The sequence below is a fragment of the Acanthochromis polyacanthus genome, chromosome 17 (assembly GCF_021347895.1).
Source record: "Acanthochromis polyacanthus isolate Apoly-LR-REF ecotype Palm Island chromosome 17, KAUST_Apoly_ChrSc, whole genome shotgun sequence".
NCBI classification, from domain to species: Eukaryota; Metazoa; Chordata; class Actinopteri; family Pomacentridae; genus Acanthochromis; species Acanthochromis polyacanthus.
The window spans coordinates 805,385-830,428 of NC_067129.1; the positions used below are offsets into that span (position 1 = coordinate 805,385).

The following is a 25,044-nucleotide window of genomic DNA, read 5'->3' on the forward strand; positions in this document are numbered from 1 at the left end:
GGATCAGATTATGTCATAACCTAATGAATGTGTTTGGTCTCACCAAGTGTCTATTCTTACATTCTTTAATGTTGAAACAAGTGTAGAAATCAGAAGCGTGACTCACTGTAAAAAGTGATGGTTTGATTATTTTTGAAAGGTTGTCTTGAGAATCTTTGTTTAAGAAGTAAGATGGGCTGTCTGGACAGTCCAAAGCAGACAGTTTCAGTTCCTTAAAAGTGGAGGTGATCATGCGGTCAGTGTATGGGGCAAGTGTGCGAGTTGGGAGGGGGTAAAGATACAGTAAACTATAAATTACATCTGACCGAGATGCAAGTTGGGAGATTGTTGCGGGTATCTGCCTGGGTGCAATCCAGACATCAGTCTGAGCACAGGGGATGATTACCACGTAACTCTGGATGAGTGGAATAACTTGGTCTGCAGAGGGAATAACTGTTCTGATGGAATTATGGATTAAAGGAATTTGCTCTTTCTGCATTGAGGATTACAGAACTGTGATCTGGAAATAATGCTGTCTGAAGGAACACTACTGAACTCTATTTTCCATGTGAGGAATACTGGACCAAACAACAAAAATGGATATATGCAGATCTAAATCTGGTCCGGATCCCCGTCCACTTCCCCCTGGGCCCCGGCGGGTCTCAAACACTTGTCGGGTCTCAGGTGAGCGGCCGGGTGTGGCCACACCGTGGCTGCTCTCCCTCCAAATTATGTAATCTGGGTGAATATTACTTCTCTTTCATGAAAGCATAGTTCCACTAATGAGTCGTGTTAAACAATTGAAAGAATAGTGATGTTTGATTAACTGTCTGATGATTAAGAGCTATTGCTACGCCCTTGCTAAAATATAATAAACATTTTTCCTGCAATTAAAGACAACAAATTGCAAGTGCTATTTTTATCCCTGAATGAATACTTATACATCTAGCTCTGGATGTAAAAAGTCAGATTACTGCGTGCATAACAATAGTAGAGGGTCTGAAAGGTTACCTAGTCATAGGGGCCAGGATGGCCCTGTATAAACATATCCAAGAGGTTGTCTACATGTCCATAACCTCTGAATTAAACCTAGCAATTTACCAAGTGCCAGATCTATGAGAGGAAAAGCTGCTGTTAACAGGCGTGACTGCTGATTAAGTTTAACTATACTGAAGTGGCTACTCGGTTAAATTAATTATCAGAGGAAGCAGGGATAGGCGTCTGGATGAAGGCAGTGAGACAGCTAGGCGAATTTTCCTCGTCTACCAGCTTAACAGTTCTGCAGCATCCCTCTGAGTAAGACCTCAGGGGGCAGTGGGACCGGACCCGAAGGATGGAGAGCTGGTCCCGTGATTCCCTGACAGCTGAATAAGTTAATTAGGGGGTTACTGGCCCTGAGGATCGACACCCTGTATGATGTTTTTGTGACATTTTGGACGACATACTAAACTACGATGTTTTTAGTTACATTTTGGACGACATACTAAACCATGACGTTTTTAGTCACATTTTGGACGACATACTAAACTATGACATTTTTAATTACATTTTGGACGACATTGTCACAAACGAGTGGGTAGACCCGAACAGAGAGCCACACTACCAAGGCTGGCTGGAATGAAAGTGTTTTATTGTTGGAGGTGAAATGGTGGCTCGATGGGGGGAAAATCCAGGGTGCAGGAGCGGCTGGTGTAGTGGGGGGGTTGGCCAGAAACGGGGGGTCCAGGCAGGAATGGGGGTCCAGGAAGGAGTGGGGAGGTCCAGGCAGGGAAAAACCGGTGATGAATGGTCTTGGGGAGAGCCGGAGGGGAAAGAGGATGGCGGGGATCCCGGACAGCTGAACTGTGTGGAGGCAGGAGAAAACCACGTTAGACAAAGGTAAGCTCAACAGATTCTACAAGGGCGAGAAAGCGAACTGAACTGTGATGTCTTGGTTCAACAATCTTGCAGGGAGTGGAAGGATGAGCCGGTTCTTATTGCAGGGGTGATTAATCAGCGTGATGTCCCTCAGCTGTCCGGGAGCCGTGGAGGTGGTTGATTGCCTGAGTGGAGACAGCTGGGAAGCTAGACTCCACTCAAGCACCGAGCTGTAGAGGGAGAGACAGGGCAGAGGAGCAGATGGGAGACAGGCAAGACAGACAGGGCAGGGGAACAGGAGAGGGAGAGGAAACAGATGGGGGAAAAGGGGTATTTGGGATGTCAGGTGGGAAGGATGGGGATGAGAAGGGATCATTCACAGACATACTAAACTATGATGTTTTTAGTCACATTTTCGACGACATACTAAACTATGACGTTTTTGTCACATTTTCGACGGCATACTAAACTATGACGTTTTTGTCACATTTTCGACGGCATACTAAACTATGACGTTTTTGTCACATTTTCGACGACATACTAAACTATGACGTTTTTCTCACATTTTCGACGACATACTAAACTATGATGTTTTTGTCACACTCTGGATGGGAGGCTGTTTAGCTCAATGGGTTGAGCAGAAGAACCATGTGTAAGTGCTGGTCTCCCGCACAGTGACAAGGATTCAATTCCTGGTCGTGACCCTCAGCTGCATGTCTCGTCTCTCTGTAAAGAATAGAAAAGTAACATTTTGGAGGACATACTAAACTATGACGTTTTTAGTCACATTTTCAACGACATACTAAACTATGATGTTTTTAGTAACATTTTGGACGACATACTAAACTATGCTGTTTTTAGTAACATTTTGGACGACATACTAAACTATGACGTTTTTGTCACATTTTGGACGACATACTAAACTATGACGTTTTTGTCACATTTTGGACGACATACTAAACTATGACGTTTTTGTCACATTTTCGACGGCATACTAAACTATGACGTTTTTGTCAATTTTTCGACGACATACTAAACTATGATGTTTTTCTCACATTTTCGACGACATACTAAACTATGATGTTTTTGTCACATTTTCGACGACATACTAAACTATGATGTTTTTGTCACATTTTGGACAACATACTAAACTATGACGTTTTTGTCACATTTTGGAAGACATACTAAACTATGACATTTTGGTCATATTTTGGACGACATACTAAACTATGATGTTTTTAGTCACATTTTGGACGACATACTAAACTATGACGTTTTTGTCACATTTTGGACGACATACTAAACTATGATGTTTTTAGTCACATTTTGGACGACATACTAAACTATGACGTTTTTGTCACATTTTGGACGACATACTAAACTATGACGTTTTTGTCACATTTTGGACGACATACTAAACTATGATGTTTTTAGTCACATTTTGGACAACATACTAAACTATGACGTTTTTGTCACATTTTCGACGGCATACTAAACTATGACGTTTTTGTCAATTTTTCGACGACATACTAAACTATGATGTTTTTCTCACATTTTCGACGACATACTAAACTATGATGTTTTTGTCACACTCTGGATGGGAGGCTGTTTAGCTCAATGGGTTGAGCAGAAGAACCATGTGTAAGTGCTGGTCTCCCACACAGTGACAAGGATTCAATTCCTGGTCGTGACCCTCAGCTGCATGTCTCATCTCTCTGTAAAGAATAGAGAAGTAACATTTTGGACGACATACTAAACTATGACGTTTTTAGTCACATTTTCAACGACATACTAAACTATGATGTTTTTAGTAACATTTTGGACGACATACTAAACTATGATGTTTTTAGTAACATTTTGGACGACATACGAAACTATGACGTTTTTGTCACATTTTGGACAACATACTAAACTGTGACGTTTTTGTCACATTTTGGACGACATACTAAACTATGACGTTTTTAGTCCCATTTTGGACGACATACTAAACTATGACGTTTTTGTCACATTTTGGAAGACATACTAAACTATGACGTTTTGGTCATGTTTTGGACGGCATACTAAACTGTGACGTTTTTGTCACATTTTGGAAGACATACTAAACTATGACGTTTTTGTCACATTTTGGACGACATACTAAACTATGACGTTTTTGTCACATTTTGGACGACATACTAAACTATGACGTTTTTAGTCCCATTTTGGACGACATACTAAACTATGACGTTTTTGTCTCATTTTGGACGACATACTAAACTGTGACGTTTTTAGTCCCATTTTGGACGACATACTAAACTATGACATTTTTGGTTATATTTTGGACGACATACTAAACTATGATGTTTTTGTCACATTTTGGACGACATACTAAACTATGATGTTTTTGTCACATTTTGGACGACATACTAAACTATGATGTTTTTGTCACATTTTGGACGACATACTAAACTATGATGTTTTTAGTCACATTTTGGACGACATACTAAACTATGACATTTTTGGTTATATTTTGGACGACATACTAAACTATGACGTTTTTGTCACATTTTGGAAGACATACTAAACTATGACGTTTTTGTCACATTTTGGACGACATACTAAACTATGACGTTTTTAGTCCCATTTTGGACGACATACTAAACTATGACATTTTGGTCATGTTTTCGACGGCATACTAAACTGTGACGTTTTTAGTCCCATTTTGGACGACATACTAAACTATGACATTTTTGGTTATATTTTGGACGACATACTAAACTATGATGTTTTTGTCACATTTTGGACGACATACTAAACTATGATGTTTTTGTCACATTTTGGACGACATACTAAACTATGATGTTTTTGTCACATTTTGGACGACATACTAAACTATGATGTTTTTAGTCACATTTTGAATGACATACTAAACTATAACGTTTTTGTCACATTTTGGACGACATACTAAACTGTGACGTTTTTGTCACATTTTGGACGACATACTAAACTATGACGTTTTTGGTTATATTTTGGACGACATACTAAACTATGACGTTTTTAGTCCCATTTTGGACGACATACTAAACTATGACGTTTTTGGTCACATTTTGGACGACATACTAAACTATGACGTTTTTGGTCATATTTTGGACGACATACTAAACTGACGTTTTTAGTCCCATTTTGGACGACATACTAAACTATGACATTTTTGGTCACATTTTGGACGACATACTAAACTGTGACGTTTTTGTCATATTTTGGATGACATACTAAACTATGACGTTTTTGGTTATATTTTGGACGACATACTAAACTATGACGTTTTTAGTCCCATTTTGGACGACATACTAAACTATGACGTTTATGGTCACATTTTGGACGACATACTAAACTATGACGTATTTGGTCATATTTTGGACGACATACTAAACTATGATGTTTTTGTCACATTTTGGACGACATACTAAACTATGATGTTTTTAGTCACATTTTGGACGACATACTAAACTATGACATTTTTGGTTATATTTTGGACGACATACTAAACTATGACGTTTTTGTCACATTTTGGAAGACATACTAAACTATGACGTTTTTGTCACATTTTGGACGACATACTAAACTATGACGTTTTTAGTCCCATTTTGGACGACATACTAAACTATGACGTTTTGGTCATGTTTTCGACGGCATACTAAACTGTGACGTTTTTAGTCCCATTTTGGACGACATACTAAACTATGACATTTTTGGTTATATTTTGGACGACATACTAAACTATGATGTTTTTGTCACATTTTGGACGACATACTAAACTATGATGTTTTTGTCACATTTTGGACGACATACTAAACTATGATGTTTTTAGTCACATTTTGAATGACATACTAAACTATAACGTTTTTGTCACATTTTGGACGACATACTAAACTGTGACGTTTTTGTCACATTTTGGACGACATACTAAACTATGACGTTTTTGGTTATATTTTGGACGACATACTAAACTATGACGTTTTTAGTCCCATTTTGGACGACATACTAAACTATGACGTTTTTGGTCACATTTTGGACGACATACTAAACTATGACGTTTTTGGTCATATTTTGGACAACATACTAAACTATGACGTTTTTAGTCCCATTTTGGACGACATACTAACTATGACATTTTTGGTCACATTTTGGACGACATACTAAACTGTGACGTTTTTGTCATATTTTGGATGACATACTAAACTATGACGTTTTTGGTTATATTTTGGACGACATACTAAACTATGACGTTTTTAGTCCCATTTTGGACGACATACTAAACTATGACGTTTATGGTCACATTTTGGACGACATACTAAACTATGACGTTTTTGGTCATATTTTGGACGACATAGTAAACTATGACGTTTTTGTCACATTTTGGACGACATACTAAACTGTGACGTTTTTAGTCCCATTTTGGACGACATACTAAACTATGACGTTTTTAGTCACACTTTGGACGACATACTAAACTATGATGTTTTTAGTCACACTTTGGACGACATACTAAACTATGACGTTTATGGTCACATTTTGGACGACATACTAAACTATGACGTTTTTGGTCATATTTTGGACGACATAGTAAACTATGACGTTTTTGTCACATTTTGGACGACATACTAAACGATGATGTTTTTGTCACACTCTGGACGGGAGTCTATTTAGCTCAATGGGTTGAGCAGCAGAGCCACATGTAAGTGCTGGTTTTTCACACAGTGACTTGGGTTCGATTCCTGGTTGTGACTCTCAGCTTTAAGTCTTGTCTCTCTGGAAAGGCTAAAAAAAGAAAAGCAAGGTAACATTTTGGACAACATACTGAACTATGATGTTTTTGTCACATTCTGGACGACATACTAAACTCTGACTTTTTTGTCACATTTTGGACGACATACTAAACTATGACGTTTTTGGTCACATTTTGGACGACATACTAAACTATGACTTTTTTGTCACATTTTGAATGACATACTAAACTATGATGTTTTTAGTCACATTTTGAATGACATACAAAACTATGATGTTTTTAGTCACATTTTGGACGACATACTAAACTATGACGTTTTTGTCACACTCTGGATGGGAGGCTGTTTAGCTCAATGGGTTGAGCAGAAGAACCATGTGTAAGTGCTGGTCTCCCACACAGTGACAAGGATTCAATTCCTGGTCGTGACCCTCAGCTGCATGTCTCGTCTCTCTGTAAAGAATAGAGAAGTAACATTTTGGAGGACATACTAAACTATGACGTTTTTAGTCACATTTTCAGCGACATACTAAACTATGATGTTTTTAGTAACATTTTGGACGACATACTAAACTATGATGTTTTTAGTAACATTTTGGACGACATACTAAACTATGACGTTTTTGTCACATTTTGGACAACATACTAAACTGTGACGTTTTTGTCACATTTTGGACGACATACTAAACTATGACGTTTTTAGTCCCATTTTGGACGACATACTAAACTATGATGTTTTTAGTAACATTTTGGACGACATACTAAACTATGACGTTTTTGTCACATTTTGGACAACATACTAAACTGTGACGTTTTTGTCACATTTTGGACGACATACTAAACTGTGACGTTTTTAGTCCCATTTTGGACGACATACTAAACTATGACATTTTTGGTTATATTTTGGACGACATACTAAACTATGATGTTTTTGTCACATTTTGGACGACATACTAAACTATGATGTTTTTGTCACATTTTGGACGACATACTAAACTATGATGTTTTTGTCACATTTTGGACGACATACTAAACTATGATGTTTTTAGTCACATTTTGAATGACATACTAAACTATAACGTTTTTGTCACATTTTGGACGACATACTAAACTGTGACGTTTTTGTCACATTTTGGACGACATACTAAACTATGACGTTTTTGGTTATATTTTGGACGACATACTAAACTATGACGTTTTTAGTCCCATTTTGGACGACATACTAAACTATGACGTTTTTGGTCACATTTTGGACGACATACTAAACTATGACGTTTTTGGTCATATTTTGGACGACATACTAAACTATGACGTTTTTAGTCCCATTTTGGACGACATACTAAACTATGACATTTTTGGTCACATTTTGGACGACATACTAAACTGTGACGTTTTTGTCATATTTTGGATGACATACTAAACTATGACGTTTTTGGTTATATTTTGGACGACATACTAAACTATGACGTTTTTAGTCCCATTTTGGACGACATACTAAACTATAATGTTTTTGGTCACATTTTGGACGACATACTAAACTATGACGTTTTTGGTCATATTTTGGACGACATAGTAAACTATGACGTTTTTGTCACATTTTGGACGACATACTAAACTATGACGTTTTTGGTCACATTTTGGACGACATACTAAACTATGACGTTTTTGGTCATATTTTGGACGACATACTAAACTATGACGTTTTTAGTCCCATTTTGGACGACATACTAAACTATGACATTTTTGGTCACATTTTGGACGACATACTAAACTGTGACGTTTTTGTCATATTTTGGATGACATACTAAACTATGACGTTTTTGGTTATATTTTGGACGACATACTAAACTATGACGTTTTTAGTCCCATTTTGGACGACATACTAAACTATGACGTTTTTGGTCACATTTTGGACGACATACTAAACTATGACGTTTTTGGTCATATTTTGGACGACATAGTAAACTATGACGTTTTTGTCACATTTTGGACGACATACTAAACTATGACGTTTTTAGTCACATTTTGGACGACATACTAAACTGTGACGTTTTTAGTCCCATTTTGGACGACATACTAAACTATGACGTTTTTAGTCACACTTTGGACGACATACTAAACTATGATGTTTTTAGTCACACTTTGGACGACATACTAAACTATGACCTTTTTGTCACATTTTGGACGACATACTTAACTGTGACGTTTTTAGTCACATATCGGACGACATACTAAACGATGATGTTTTTGTCACACTCTGGACGAGAGTCTATTTAGCTCAATGGGTTGAGCAGCAGAGCCACATGTAAGTGCTGGTTTCTCACACAGTGACTTGGGTTCGATTCCTGGTTGTGACTCTCAGCATTAAGTCTTGTCTCTCTGGAAAGGCTAAAAAAAGAAAAGCAAGGTAACATTTTGGACGACATACTGAACTATGATGTTTTTGTCACATTCTGGACGACATACTAAACTCTGACTTTTTGTCACATTTTGGACGACATACTAAACTATGACGTTTTTGGTCACATTTTGGACGACATACTAAACTATGACTTTTTTGTCACATTTTGAATGACATACTAAACTATGATGTTTTTAGTCACATTTTGAATGACATACTAAACTATGACGTTTTTGTCACATTTTGGACGACAGACTAAACTATGATGTTTTTGTCAAATTTTGGACGACATACTAAACTATGACGTTTTTGTCACATTTTGGACGACAGACTAAACTATGATGTTTTTGTCAAATTTTGGACGACATACTAAACTATGTTTTTAGTCACATTTTGAATGACATACTAAACTATGATGTTTATGTCACATTTTGGACGACATACTAAACTATGATGTTTTTGTCACATTTTGCACGACATACTAAACTATGACTTTTTTGTCGCATTTTGGACGACATACTAAACTATGACGTTTTTGTCACATTTTGGACGACATCGTAAACTATGATGTTTTTGTCACATTTTGAACGACATACTAAACTATGACGTTTTTGTCACATTCTTGATGGGAGGCTGTTTAGCTCCATGGGTTGAGCGGAAGAATCATGTGTAAGTGCTGGTCTCCCACACAGTAACTATGGTTCGATTGCTGGTCGTGACCCTCAGCTGCATGTCTTGTCTCTCTGGAAAGTAAAAAAAAAGAATAGAAAAGTGACGTCTTGGACGACATACTAAACTATGACGTTTTTGTCGCATTTTGGACGACATACTAAACAATGATGTTTTTGTCACATTTTGGACGGCATACTAAACTATGACGTTTTTGGTCACATTTTGGACGACATACTAAACTATGACGTTTTTGGTCACATTTTGGACGACATACTAAACTCTGATGTTTTTGTCACATTTTGGACGACATACTCAACGATGACGTTTTTGTCACATTTTGAACGACATACTAAACTATGACGTTTTTGTCACATTCTGCATGGGAGGCTGTTTAGCTCAATGGGTTGAGCGGAAGAATCATGTGTAAGTGCTGGTCTCCCACACAGTAACTACGGTTCGTTTGCTGGTCGTGACCCTCAGCTGCATGTCTTGTCTGTCTGGAAAGGCTAAAAAAAGAACAGAAAAGTGACGTTTTGGACGACATACTAAACTGTGACGTTTTTGTCACATTTTGGACGACATACAAAAATGTGACGTTTTTGTCACATTTTGGACGACATACTAAACTAAGACGTTTTTGTCACATTTTGGACGACATACTAAACTATGACGTTTTTGTCACATTTTGGAAGACATACTAAACTATGACGTTTTTGTCGCACTCTGGATGGGAGGCTGTTTAGCTCAATGGGTTGAGCGGAAGAAACATGTGAAAGTGCTCGTCTCCCACAGAGTAACTGCGGTTCGATTGCTGGTCGTGACCCTCAGCTGCATGTCTTGTATCTCTGGAAAAGAATAGAAAAGTGACGTCTTGGACGACATACAAAACTATGACGTTTTTGGACGACATACTAAACTATTACGTTTTTGTCACATTTTGGACGACATACTAAACTATGACGTTTTTGGTCACATTTCGGATGACGTACTAAAATGTGACGTTTTTGTCACATTTTGGACGACATACTAAACTATGACGTTTTTGTCACATTTTGGATGACATACTAAACTATGACGTTTTTGTCACCCTCTGGACGGGAGGCTATTTCGCTCAATGGGTTGAGCAGCAGAAGCACAGGTAAGTGCTGGTCTCCCACACAGCGACTTGGGTTCGATTTCTGGTTGTCACTCTCAGCTGCATGTCTTGTCTCTCTGGAAAGGCTAAAAAAAGAATAGAAAAGGAACATTTTGGACGACATACTAAACTATGATGTTTTTGTCACATTCTGGACGACATACTAAACTCTGACTTTTTTGTCGCATTTTGGACGACATAGTAAACTATGACGTTTTTGTCACATTTTGGACGACATACTAAACTATGACGTTTTGGTCACATTTTGGACGACATACCAAAACTATGACGTTTTTGTCACATTTTGAACGACATACTAAACTATGACGTTTTTGTCACAGTCTGGATGGGAGGCTGTTTAGCTCAATGGGTTGAGCGGAAGAACCATGTGTAAGTGCTGGTCTCCCACACAGTAACTCCGGTTCGATTGCTGGTCGTGACCCTCAGCTGCATGTCTTGTCTGTCTGGAAAGTGAAAAAAATGAATAAAAAAGTGACATTTTGGACGACATACTACACTATGATGTTTTTGTCACATTCTGGACGACATACTAAACTCTGACTTTTTTGTCACATTTTGGACGACATACTAAACTATGACGTTTTTGGTCACATTTTGGACGACATACTAAACTATGACGTTTTTGGTCACATTTTGGACGACATACTAAACTATGACGTTTTTGTCACATTTTGGACGACATACTAAACTATGACGTTTTTTGTCACATTTTGGACGACATACTAAACTATGACGTTTTTGTTCACATTTTGGACGACATACTAAACTATGACGTTTTTGTTCACATTTTGGACGACATACTAAACTATGACGTTTTTGGCACATTTTGGACGACATACTAAACTATGACGTTTTTGGTCACATTTTGGACGACATACTAAACTATGACTTTTTTGTCGCATTTTGGACGACATACTAAAACTATGACGTTTTTGGTCATATTTTGGACGACATACTAAACTATGACATTTTTGACACATTTTGGACGACATACTAAACTATGACGTTTTTGGTCATATTTTGGACGACATAGTAAACTATGACGTTTTTGGTCACATTTTGGACGACATACTAAACTATGACGTTTTTGTCACCCTCTGGACGGGAGGCTATTTCGCTCAATGGGTTGAGCAGCAGAAGCACAGGTAAGTGCTGGTCTCCCACACAGCGACTTGGGTTCGATTTCTGGTTGTCACTCTCAGCTGCATGTCTTGTCTCTCTGGAAAGGCTAAAAAAAGAATAGAAAAGTAACATTTTGGACGACATACTAAACTATGACGTTTTTAGTCCCATTTTGGATGACATACTCAACTGTGACGTTTTTGGTCACATTTTGGACGACATACTAAACTAAGACGTTGTGGTCACATTTTGGACGACATACTCAACTGTGACGTTTTTGGTCACATTTTGGACGACATACTAAACTAAGACGTTTTTGTCCCATTTTGGACGACATACTCAACTGTGACGTTTCTGGTCACATTTTGGACGACACACTAAACTAAGACGTTTTTGTCACATTTTGGACGACATACTAAACCATGATGTTTTTGTAAAATTTTGGAAGACATACTAAACTATGAAGTTTTTGTCACATTTAGGACGACATACTAAACTATGACATTTTTGGTCACATTTTGGACGACATCCTAAACTATGACGTTTTTGTCACCTTTTGGACGACATACTAAACTATGACGTTTTTGTCACCTTTTGGACGACATACTAAACTATGACGTTTTTGGTCATATTTTGGACGACATACTAAACTATGACGTTTTTGGCACCTTTTGGACGACATACTAAACTATGACGTTTTTGGTCATATTTTGGACGACATACTAAACTATGACGTTTTTGGTCATATTTTGGACGACATACTAAACTATGACGTTTTTGTCACCTTTTGGACGACATACTAAACTATGACATTTTTGGTCACATTTTGGACGACATACTAAACTATGACATTTTTGGCACATTTGGACGACATACTAAACTATGACGTTTTTGGTCATATTTTGGACGACATACTAAACTATGACATTTTTGGCACATTTTGGACGACATACTAAACTATGACGTTTTTGGTCATATTTTGGACGACATACTAAACTATGACGTCTTTGGTCACATTTTGGACGACATACTAAACTATGACATTTTTGGTCACATTTTGGACGACATACTAAACTATGACGTTTTTGGCACATTTTGGACGACATACTAAACTATGACGTTTTTGGTCAACATTTTGGACGACATACTAAACTATGACGTTTTTGTCACATTTTGGATGACATACTAAACTATGAAGTTTTTGTCACATTTTGGACGACATACTAAACTATGACATTTTTGGTCAGATTTTGGACGACATACTAAACTATGACGTTTTTGTCACCTTTTGGACGACATACTAAACTATGACGTTTTTGTCACCTTTTGGACGACATACTAAACTATGACATTTTTGGTCATATTTTGGACGACATACTAAACTATGACGTTTTTGTCACCTTTTGGACGACATACTAAACTATGACGTTTTTGGTCATATTTTGGACGACATACTGAACTATGACGTTTTTGTCACCTTTTGGACGACATACTAAACTATGACCTTTTTGGTCATATTTTGGACGACATACTAAACTATGACGTTTTTGTCACCTTTTGGACGACATACTAAACTATGACGTTTTTGGTCACATTTTGGACGACATACTAAACTATGACGTTTTTGTCACATTTTGGAAGATATACTAAACTATGACGTTTTTGTCACATTTTGGACGACATACTAAACTATGACGTTTTTTGTCACATTTTGGACGACATACTAAACTATGACGTTTTGTTCACATTTTGGACGACATACTAAACTATGACGTTTTGGCACATTTTGGACGACATACTAAACTATGGCGTTTTTGGTCACATTTTGGACGACATACTAAACTATGACGTTTTTGGTCACATTTTGGATGACATACTAAACTATGATGTTTTGTCACACTCTGAATGGGAGGCTGTTTAGTTCAATGGGTTTGAGCGGAAGAACCATGTGCAAGTGCTGGTCTCCCACACAGTAACTGCGGTTCGATTGCTGTTCGTGACCCTCAGCTGCATGTCTTGTCTGTCTGGAAAGTGTAAAAAAGAACAGAAAGTGATTTTTTGGACGACATACTAAACTATGACGTTTTTGGTCACATTTTGGACGACATACTAAACTAAGACATTTTTGTCACATTTTGTACGACATACTAAACTATGACGTTTTTGTCACATTTTGAACGTCATACTAAACTATGACGTTTTTGTCACATTTTGGACAACATACTAACTATGATGTTTTTGGTCACATTTTGGACGACATACTAAACTATGATGTTTTTGGTCATATTTTGGACGACATACTAAACTATGACGTTTTTGGTCATATTTGGACGACATACTAAACTATGACATTTTTGGTCACATTTTGGACGACATACTAAACTATGACGTTTTTGTCACCTTTTGGACGACATACTAAACTATGACATTTTTGGCACCTTTTGGACGACATACTAAACTATGACGTTTTTGGTCATATTTTGGACGACATACTAAACTATGATGTTTTTGGTCACATTTTGGACGACATACTAAACTATGATGTTTTTGGTCATATTTGGACGACATACTAAACTATGATGTTTTTGGTCACATTTGGACGACATACTAAACTATGATGTTTTTGGTCATATTTTGGACGACATACTAAACTATGACGTTTTTGGTCATATTTTGGACGACATACTAAACTATGACGTTTTTGGCACATTTTGGACGACATACTAAACTATGATGTTTTTGGTCACATTTTGGACCACATACTAAACGATGACGTTTTGGTCATATTTTGGACGACATACTAAACTATGACGTTTTGGTCACATTTGGACGACATACTAAACTATGACGTTTTTGGTTATATTTTGGACGACATACTAAAACTATGACGTTTTTGTCACATTTTCGACGACATACTAAACTATGACGTTTTGTCACATTTGGACGACATACTAAACTATGACGTTTTTTTTTTCACCTTTTGGACAACATACTAAACTATGACGTTTTTGTTCACATTTTGGACGACATACTAAACTATGACGTTTTTAGTCCCATTTTGGACGACATACTCAACTGTGACGTTTTTGGTCACATTTTGGACGACATACTAAACTATGATGTTTTTGTAAAATTTGGATGACATACTAAACTAAGACGTTTTTGTCACATTTTGGACGACATACTAAACTATGATGTTTTTGTAAAATTTTGGATGACATACTAACTATGATGTTTTTGTCACATTTTGGACGACATACTAAACTAAGACGGTTTTGTCACATTTTGGACGACATACTAAACTATGACGTTTTTAGTCCCATTTTGGACGACAGACTCAACTGTGACGTTTTTGGTCACATTTGGACGACATACTAAACTAAGACGTTTTTGTCACATTTTGGAAGACATACTAAACTATGAAGTTTTTGTCACATTTTGGACGACATACTAAACTATGACGTTTTTGTCACATTTTGGACGACATACTAAACTATGACGTTTTTAGTCCCATTTTGGACGACATACTCAACTGTGACGTTTTTGGTCACATTTTGGACGACATACTAAACTATGATGTTTTTGTAAAATTTTGGATGACATACTAAACTAAGACGTTTTTGTCACATTTTGGACGACATACTAAACTATGACGTTTTTGTCACATTTTGGACGACATACTAAACTATGACGTTTTTTGTCACATTTTGGACGACATACTAAACTAAGACGGTTTTTGTCACATTTTGGACGACATACTAAACTATGACGTTTTAGTCCCATTTTGGACGACATACTAAACTATGACGTTTTTTAGTCCCATTTTGGATGACATACTCAACTGTGACGTTTTTGGTCACATTTTGGACGACATACTAAACTAAGACGTTTTTGTCACATTTTGGACGACATACTAAACTATTACGTTTTTGTCACATTTTGGAAGACATACTAAACTATGAAGTTTTTGTCACATTTTGGACGACATACTAAACTATGACGTTTTTGGTCACATTTTGGACGACATACTAAACTATGACGTTTTTGTCACTTTTTGGACGACATACTAAACTATGACATTTTTGGTCACATTTTGGACGACATTACTAAACTATGACGTTTTTGTCACCTTTTGGACGACATACTAAACTATGACATTTTTGGCACCTTTTGGACGACATACTAAACTATACGTTTTTTGGTCATATTTTGGACGACATACTAACTATGACGTTTTTGTCACCTTTTGGACGACATACTAAACTAATGACATTTTTGGTCACATTTTGGACGACATACTAAACTATGAATTTTTGGCACATTTTGGACGACAACTAAACTATGACGTTTTTGGTCATATTTTGGACGACATACTAAACTATGACATTTTCTGCACATTTTGGACGACATACTAAACTATGACGTTTTTGGTCATATTTTGGATGACATACTAAACTATGACGTCTTTGGTCACATTTGGACGACATACTAAACTATGACGTTTTTGGTCACATTTTGGACGACATACTAAACTATGACGTTTTTGGTCATATTTTGGACGACAGACTAAACTATGACATTTCTGCACATTTTGGACGACAACTAAACTATGACGTTTTTGGTCATATTTTGGACGACATACTAAACTATGACGTCTTTGGTCACATTTTGGACGACATACTAAACTATGACGTTTTTGGCACATTTTGGATGACATACTAAAACTATGACGTTTTTGGTCACATTTTGGACGACATACTAAACTATGACATTTTCTGCACATTTTGGACGACATACTGAACTATGACGTTTTTGGTCATATTTTGGGACGACATACTAAACTATGAACGTCTTTGGTCACATTTTGGACGACATACTAAACTAAGACGGTTTTGTCACATTTTGGATGACATACTAAACTATGACGTTTTTAGTCCCATTTTGGACGACATACTCAACTGTGACGTTTTTGGTCCACATTTTGGACGACATACTAAACTATGATGTTTTTGTAAAATTTTTGGATGACATACTAAACTAAGACGTTTTTGTCACATTTTGGACGACATACTAAACTATGATGTTTTTTGTAAAATTTTGAATGACATACTAAACTATGATGTTTTTGTCACATTTTGGACGACATACTAAACTAAGACGGTTTTGTCACATTTTGGACGACATACTAAACTATGACGTTTTTAGTCCCATTTTGGACGACATAACTAAGACGGTTTTGTCACATTTTGGACGACATACTAAACTATGACGTTTTAGTCCCATTGGACGACATACTAAACTAAGACGTTTTTGTCACATTTTGGAAGACATACTAAACTATGAAGTTTTTGTCACATTTTGGACGACATACTAAACTATGACGTTTTTGTCACATTTTGGACGACATACTAAACTATGACGTTTTTAGTCCATTTTGGACGACATACTCAACTGTGACGTTTTTGGTCACATTTTGGACGACATACTAAACTATGATGTTTTTGTAAACATTTTGGATGACATACTAAACTAAGACGTTTTTGTCACATTTTGGACGACATACTAAACTATGACGTTTTTTGTCACATTTTGGACGACATACTAAACTATGACGTTTTTAGTCCCATTTTGGACGACATACTCAACTGTGACGTTTTTGGTCACATTTTGGACGACATACTAAACTATGATGTTTTTGTAAAATTTTGGATGACATACTAAACTATGACGTTTTTTGTCACATTTTGGAAGACATACTAAACTATGAAGTTTTTGTCACATTTTGGACGACATACTAAACTATGACGTTTTTGTCACATTTTGGACGACATACTAAACTATGACGTTTTTAGTCCCATTTTGGACGACATACTCAACTGTGACGTTTTTGGTCACATTTTGGACGACATACTAAACTATGATGTTTTTGTCAAATTTTGGATGACATACTAAACTAAGACGTTTTTGTCACATTTTGGACGACATACTAAACTAAGACGGTTTTGTCACATTTTGGACGACATACTAAACTATGATGTTTTTAGTCCCATTTTGGACGACATACTAAACTATGACGTTTTTAGTCCATTTTGGATGACATACTCAACTGTGACGTTTTTGGTCACATTTTGGACGACATACTAAACTAAGACGTTTTTGTCACATTTTGGACGACATACTAAACTATTACGTTTTTGTCACATTTTGGAAGACATACTAAACTATGAAGTTTTTGTCACATTTTGGACGACATACTAAACTATGATGTTTTTGGTCACATTTTGGACGACATACTAAACTATGACGTTTTTGTCACCTTTTGGACGACATACTAAACTAAACTATGACATTTTTGGCACCTTTTGGACGACATACTAAACTATGACATTTTTGGTCACATTTTGGACGACATACTAAACTATGACATTTTTGGTCACCTTTTGGACGACATACTAAACTATGACATTTTTGGTCACATTTTGGACGACATACTAAACTATGACATTTTTGGCACATTTTGGACGACATACTAAACTATGACGTTTTTGGTCATTTTGGACGACATACTAAACTATGACATTTTTGCACATTTTGGACGACATACTAAACTATGACGTTTTTGGTACATTTTTGGACGACATACTAAACTATGACGTTTTGGTCACATTTTGGACGACATACTAAACTATGACATTTTTGGTCACATTTTGGACGACATACTAAACTATGACGTTTTTGGTCACATTTTGGACGACATACTAAACTATGACGTTTTTGGTCATATTTTGGACGACATACTAAACTATGACATTTTCTGCACATTTTGGACGACATACTAAACTATGACGTTTTTGGTCATATTTTGGACGACATACTAAACTATGACGTTTTTGGCACATTTTGGATGACATACTAAACTATGACGTTTTTGGTCACATTTTGGACGACATACTAAACTATGACATTTTTGGCACATTTTGGATGACATACTAAACTATGACGTTTTTGGTCACATTTTGGACGACATACTAAACTATGACGTTTTTGGCACATTTTGGACGACATACTAAACTATGACGTTTTTGGTCACATTTTGGACGACATACTAAACTATGACGTTTTTGGCACATTTTGGATGACATACTAAACTATGACGTTTTTGTCACCTTTTGGACGACATACTAAACTATGACGTTTTTGGTCACATTTTGGACGACATACTAAACTATGACGTTTTTGGCACATTTTGGACGACATACTAAACTATGACGTTTTTGGTCACATTTTGGACGACATACTAAACTATGACGTTTTTGGCACATTTTGGACGACATACTAAACTATGACGTTTTTGGTCACATTTTGGACGACATACTAAACTATGACGTTTTTGTCACATTTTGGACGACATACTAAACTATGACGTTTTTGGTCACATTTTGGACGACATACTAAACTATGACGTTTTTGGCACATTTTGGACGACATACTAAACTATGACGTTTTTGGTCACATTTTGGACGACATACTAAACTATGACGTTTTTGGCACATTTTGGACGACATACTAAACTATGACGTTTTTGGTCACATTTTGGACGACATACTAAACTATGACATTTTTGGCACATTTTGGACGACATACTAAACTATGACGTTTTTGGTCACATTTTGGACGACATACTAAACTATGACATTTTTGGCACATTTTGGACGACATACTAAACTATGACGTATTTGTCACCTTTTGGACGACATACTAAACTATGACGTTTTTGTCACATTTTGGACGACATACTAAACTATGACATTTTTGGCACATTTTGGACGACATACTAAAACTATGACGTATTTGTCACCTTTTGGACGACATACTAAACTATGACGTTTTTGTCACCTTTTGGACGACATACTAAACTATGACGTTTTTGTCACCTTTTGGACGACATACTAAACTATGACGTTTTTGGTCACATTTTGGACGACATACTAAACTATGATGTTTTTGGTCACATTTTGGACGACATACTAAACTATGACGTTTTTGTCACATTTTGGACGACATACTAAACTATGACATTTTTGGTCACATTTTGGACGACATACTATGACGTTTTTGGTCATATTTTGGACGACATACTAAACTATGACGTTTTTGTCACATTTTGGACGACATACTAAACTATGACATTTTTGGTCACATTTTGGACGACATACTAAGTATGACGTTTTTGTCACATTTTGGACGACATACTAAACTTTGTCGTTTTAGTGACATTTTAGACAAAATACTAAACTATGACGTTTTAGTGAGGTTTTTGATGACAAACTTAACCAATACATACATACATAAACATTGTTTCATAGATTTCTTACAGGTCTTCTGGAAGTATGACAAAACACACATACATACCTACATGTACGTATCATTTTTTCATTCGTTTGTACAACCAAAATATGAGACACAACGCAGAGACAGTAGGCATTAAATTGCACCAAAAACATTTTTTATTCTATAAAAGAAGAAGGAAGGGAGGAGGGGGAAATAATCACAACTGTACAGGGAGAAACTGACTTTTAAACACCATGAGTCACAGTATCAAAAAGCTCACGTTTTCCTCACTGATCTTTACACATTTGTTCTGTACAAATACAAAATAAAGAACAAAAATATTAATTGTATTATTATAATGATAACTGCATTGCACTGAGTAAATATAGTACTGGCCCATAAGTTACTGCATTCAATAGAAAATACCTAACGTTTTGGGATCTGCAGAAGAAGTGATTGATGGCGAGTCGAGGCACACAGACGGACAGACGTGAGCTTCGTCCCGTTCAGGTCTCAGCCACTCTTTTCAATGTTTTCTGTTTCTTTTACAGATGAACCTTCCTGCTTTTAATACAGAAGATTTGGAGGAATACTGAGGAAAACAAGCTGGCACAAACTGCAAAAAACCCAACACGAAGCAGGTAAAAAAGAAAAAATAGAACAAACATGTACACATGCGTCAGCCTCAGATGTTCGTCAGGAGGCTCCGATGTGGAAACTGACTGTCCTCATGTGACTCTGGAGGTTTCTAGAGTGTGTTTGTGTGTTAATCCACCAACTGAGCTGCTGATGGTCAACCAGAGCTGATCAGTGTGCTTTTAAAGCGACGGGCTATTATCATCATTATGTGCTTCCTACAAAAAAAGGGGGCTCGGCATTGATTGTGTTCATTAGAAATGTCTTAAAGAGGCTTGTTTTCTCTGTAACCTTTAGTGGGATTTAGCAAAAGACACTTTTGTTATGACTGCATCTGAGTTTTCTGCCTCCTGTGGAGTTCGATTTGTGGCGCTAAAAGGATTTTTAAAAATTGCATTTGGTCATTTTAATCATTCACGTTGATTAAAAATCCTGCCCCGATCACTCTAGTTTATCCACATGCTGCCGTCTTGAGTTTTCATTGGACTTCGATTGAGGAAATGAAGCGTGAATGTTGATTTTTGACCTCAGACAGGATAATTTTCCACTTTTTAGCTCTTAAGTGGCATTTCAAGTGACAAGCCAGATGAAAACTAAGGGCCAGTAATTTACCTTGCTTCAATCATATGGTTTTAAAAACTGTTCCAGAATAGGCAGAATATTTTCCTGGGAGAACCACAAACCGACTTCCATTCACTTCAACTGGAAGCAGAAACAGATGCAGTTTAAGTAGAACTTAGCAAATACAGTCAAAACTACTAAATTTAACAGAGCTATCCTTGCAGAAGGTTCAAGTTTTGGGATTTTTTTCTTCCATATTCTGAGTTTCGGGGATATCTATGACTGTACTGGGTAGAAAAACATCTTTTTATGTTCTGTTGTTAGCATCCACTAAAACAACTACATTTCCCATGAGCCTTAGCGACGTCCTCATTGGACAAGATGGCGCTGAAAGCCAACAAAACTGTAGTTTTTATCGGACTATTTTTGTAGTACAGTGCATCTTAAATGGGAGTTCTATGTTTAAGGTGACACATGGATTCATTTTAACTTCAACAGGACAAAACATGTTACGTTACAATAATCGAGGACTTTGTCTGTAATAAAATGTTGCTTTCTGTATATTCTGTCCGACCCAAACCAGCTAAATCTGGCATTTCACCGTTTTCTCATGTTTTAAATCAGGTCCAGCGCTGAGACTTGAAGCGAATCCCCAGCTTTCATCATGTCTAACATGACTTTTTTCATCAGTGTTAAGGACCCTCCCTCACCGTCTCACACACACTGACATGCTCACCAACGTCACTAGAAGAAAACAAGAAGGCTACTCTCCATGCAACACAAGTGTGCACAACACAAGTGGGACCATTTTTTGTTTTTAAGAAACTACGAAACAAATGTATTAGATTTGAGAGAAAACAAATTACACATGATGAAACACATTTCATCAAAACCAACAGAGAGAAGAAAAAAGAAAAGATTTTTTTCACATTATCTAGTCAGTGTTAAAAATAGAAATTCACCCGTTACATTTACTCTGCACTTTTTGATTATATACATTTATGTACATGGATTTCTCTTAATTATTTGTCATTGTCCTTAATGTCTTTATCAACAGTTTACAAAAGAAAGAAAATTGCAATCAAATGCATATACTCTTCTAGAAAGATGTGCTTAGTAACTTTTTTTTTGTTTACTCGAAGCAGAGGGGGATGTTAAGAGAAACGGGAACGCTGAATGAGTCCGAGCTGCAAAAAAAGAACAAGATCCCTCCGAGCAAGTCACTGAATTCAGATCGTACACAATACTTTGTCATATTTCAGCCTCTTTTTAACCTGTTTCCAGACTTTTATCGGAGCAAGGCTGCTCTTATTTAAAAAAAATAAGAAAGTAAATGTCAGATTCAGTGACACTGCTGAGAAGGATCTTTTATTTTTATTGCAGTGAGCGGACCAAACAACAATCTGCCCTCTTCTTTCATGCACTCAGCTCACTCTGAGCGTGCATGTCCTTTTAAGTTATTATGAAAAGTCACATGTAGACCATTGCTTGCTCTCACTTACTAGCTTTTGAAATGACGACGACGACGACTCCAAACCAGAACAGCGTCTCCCAAGCAAAAATGCCGTTTTTCTGTTGTTTGTAAAGGAACACATCAGGGCGGTAAAAGCCTATGGGACCGATCACAAACATCCTGTTAGGAGTTTGTTTCAGTTTCAGAGGCTTCTACACATCCTAACATCCCCTTTTTGTGTGTTTTTCAGGTTCAACCCTAACGTGAGCCGCCTCTCAGCGGTCCAACCAGCAGCTAGTGCTTCCACTGCTGAGCTCAGAACAGCGCTTGGAGCGAGGTCTGCGTTTTTGTTGCATAATCAAGTTCAGCCCAGATCAGGAGCTGAAAAACAGCCCACTTAAGACATGGACGCTGTGGGTTAGAGAGCAGGGGTCAATTCTGCTCCTAAAAGGTGAACAGTTTGGAAAGAAAATGTGCCGGTTAGAAGCGTGAAGCAGATATGAGCCAGGGAGGTTTAAAGACTACAAGGTTCTGTGTTAGTACTGCTTTAATTTAGATTCTAGCAAAACACTGAGAGAATTGACCCCCACCCTGGTAGAAATGCTAGTGAGGAGAGAGCTTAGTTTCCCCGTGGTTTAAACCCCAGGCACCACGGACCCTGACAGCCCGGCACAGTGCCTGGTTTCTCCCAGAACCGCTGACAGACGATGGGGCCGGACTTCCTGCAGTGCTTTTCAAACCAGTGCAGATGGCTTTTCTGTGGAAGAGGGCTCGAGCATGACGGACAGAAGCAGACACTGTGGCTGCAAATTCTGCTGAATCTGAAGAGTTTTGCAAAAACTGCCAGAGTTTCTCATTTCTGACACGATGCAAGAATCAGATTTTTTCTTCAACCAAACTTTCTCTTTTCTGTCACCCAAAACTTGTAAAATCCAGCAGGTTTCTTGCTCTGAATGCTCAGGTGGGTCGCAATCTACCTTTCCCTCAGAGTTAGCCTTTAAAAGCTTCTTTTGTTTCTCGGTTTCCAGCTAAAAAACATTTTGCTGCGTCAAAAACAAACAAAGACAGCAAAAACTCACAGTCTGAAGTTGGGCCGAGCGTCGTCTCTCAGCGGTTCTGGTTTCGCCCTTACAGATTGACTTCAGTTATTAAGGCTCGACGGGCAAGAGGTAAAAGAACAACAAGTGCCCGGAACACACACTCGTAAAAATCTTAGATTCTGATTATGCGTTTGTCTCAAAACATGCACACACACACACTCACCGACACACACATGAACAACACACACTCGGAAAAAGCTCCCCTATTCCCTGCGTGAGAGTTTCTACTTGTGTTCTCAACCTATTTGTGTCTCCTCCATCTTTTTCACAGCCTCAGAAAACAACAAAAGGATCTGAAATAGTTTTTTTTTATATCCTCATTCTGTTTAGAACGCCAAACCTGGCAAAGATTTTAAAAAAAGAAAAGAAAAATAGACAAGACTGAAGGCCTTACGTCTTAAAAACAACAGCAACGACGACACGCAAAAAGCAAATACTGTTATCGAAGAAGAATCAGGAGGAGGGAGGAGGAAACACAACAACGTGATTGATACGATTAAAATAAACGAAGCTTTAGAAAGTTCACAGTCTTGTAGCTCCCTGTACCGGGGGAGGGAGGGTTTGGGTAAAGGGAGAAGAGTGGAGGACTCAATGAAACTCCTTTTAGCTTCAGACGTCTGACTTCAGCTGCTGTTAATCAGCTCACCACACGCCGACATGCATAGACGCTCTGATGTGCAGTCTGGGAAACACTGGATCCAAATTCTAGCTGTTTGCCAAAAAGTACCAGAACCTGAGAAACCTGAGGAACCCAAGAACTCAGTGTTCTTTCAGCTCATTCCTGTTTGCTTCTGGACAACACTCAGTCCCTATTTAGCATTTATAAGCAATCATTTAACTGCAGTTTTGAAGTCTAACTTCCCCCGTGAAGATGTTTTCATCCATTATCTCTTTGCACAGATAACGTGGAACCACAGTTCTTTACATCTTATATTATGGTATGTTCTAATCGACTTGACTGCTCTGACTGCTTATAAATGCTGATTAGGACGACTTAAAGTGAAATAATCA

General features: G+C 37.3%; 1 long non-coding RNA gene across 1 annotated transcript; it reads right to left on the bottom strand.

Moving 5' to 3' along the window:
• Positions 1 to 1,592: 1,592 nt before the first annotated feature.
• Positions 1,593 to 24,776, bottom strand: LOC127530501 (uncharacterized). The gene is made up of 3 exons (XR_007937073.1): positions 22,983 to 24,776; positions 1,901 to 2,066; positions 1,593 to 1,821 (listed from the first exon to the last, which is right to left on the bottom strand). It is a non-coding gene; the product is annotated as an uncharacterized LOC127530501 (long non-coding RNA).
• Between the last annotated feature and the right edge of the window lie 268 nt (positions 24,777 to 25,044).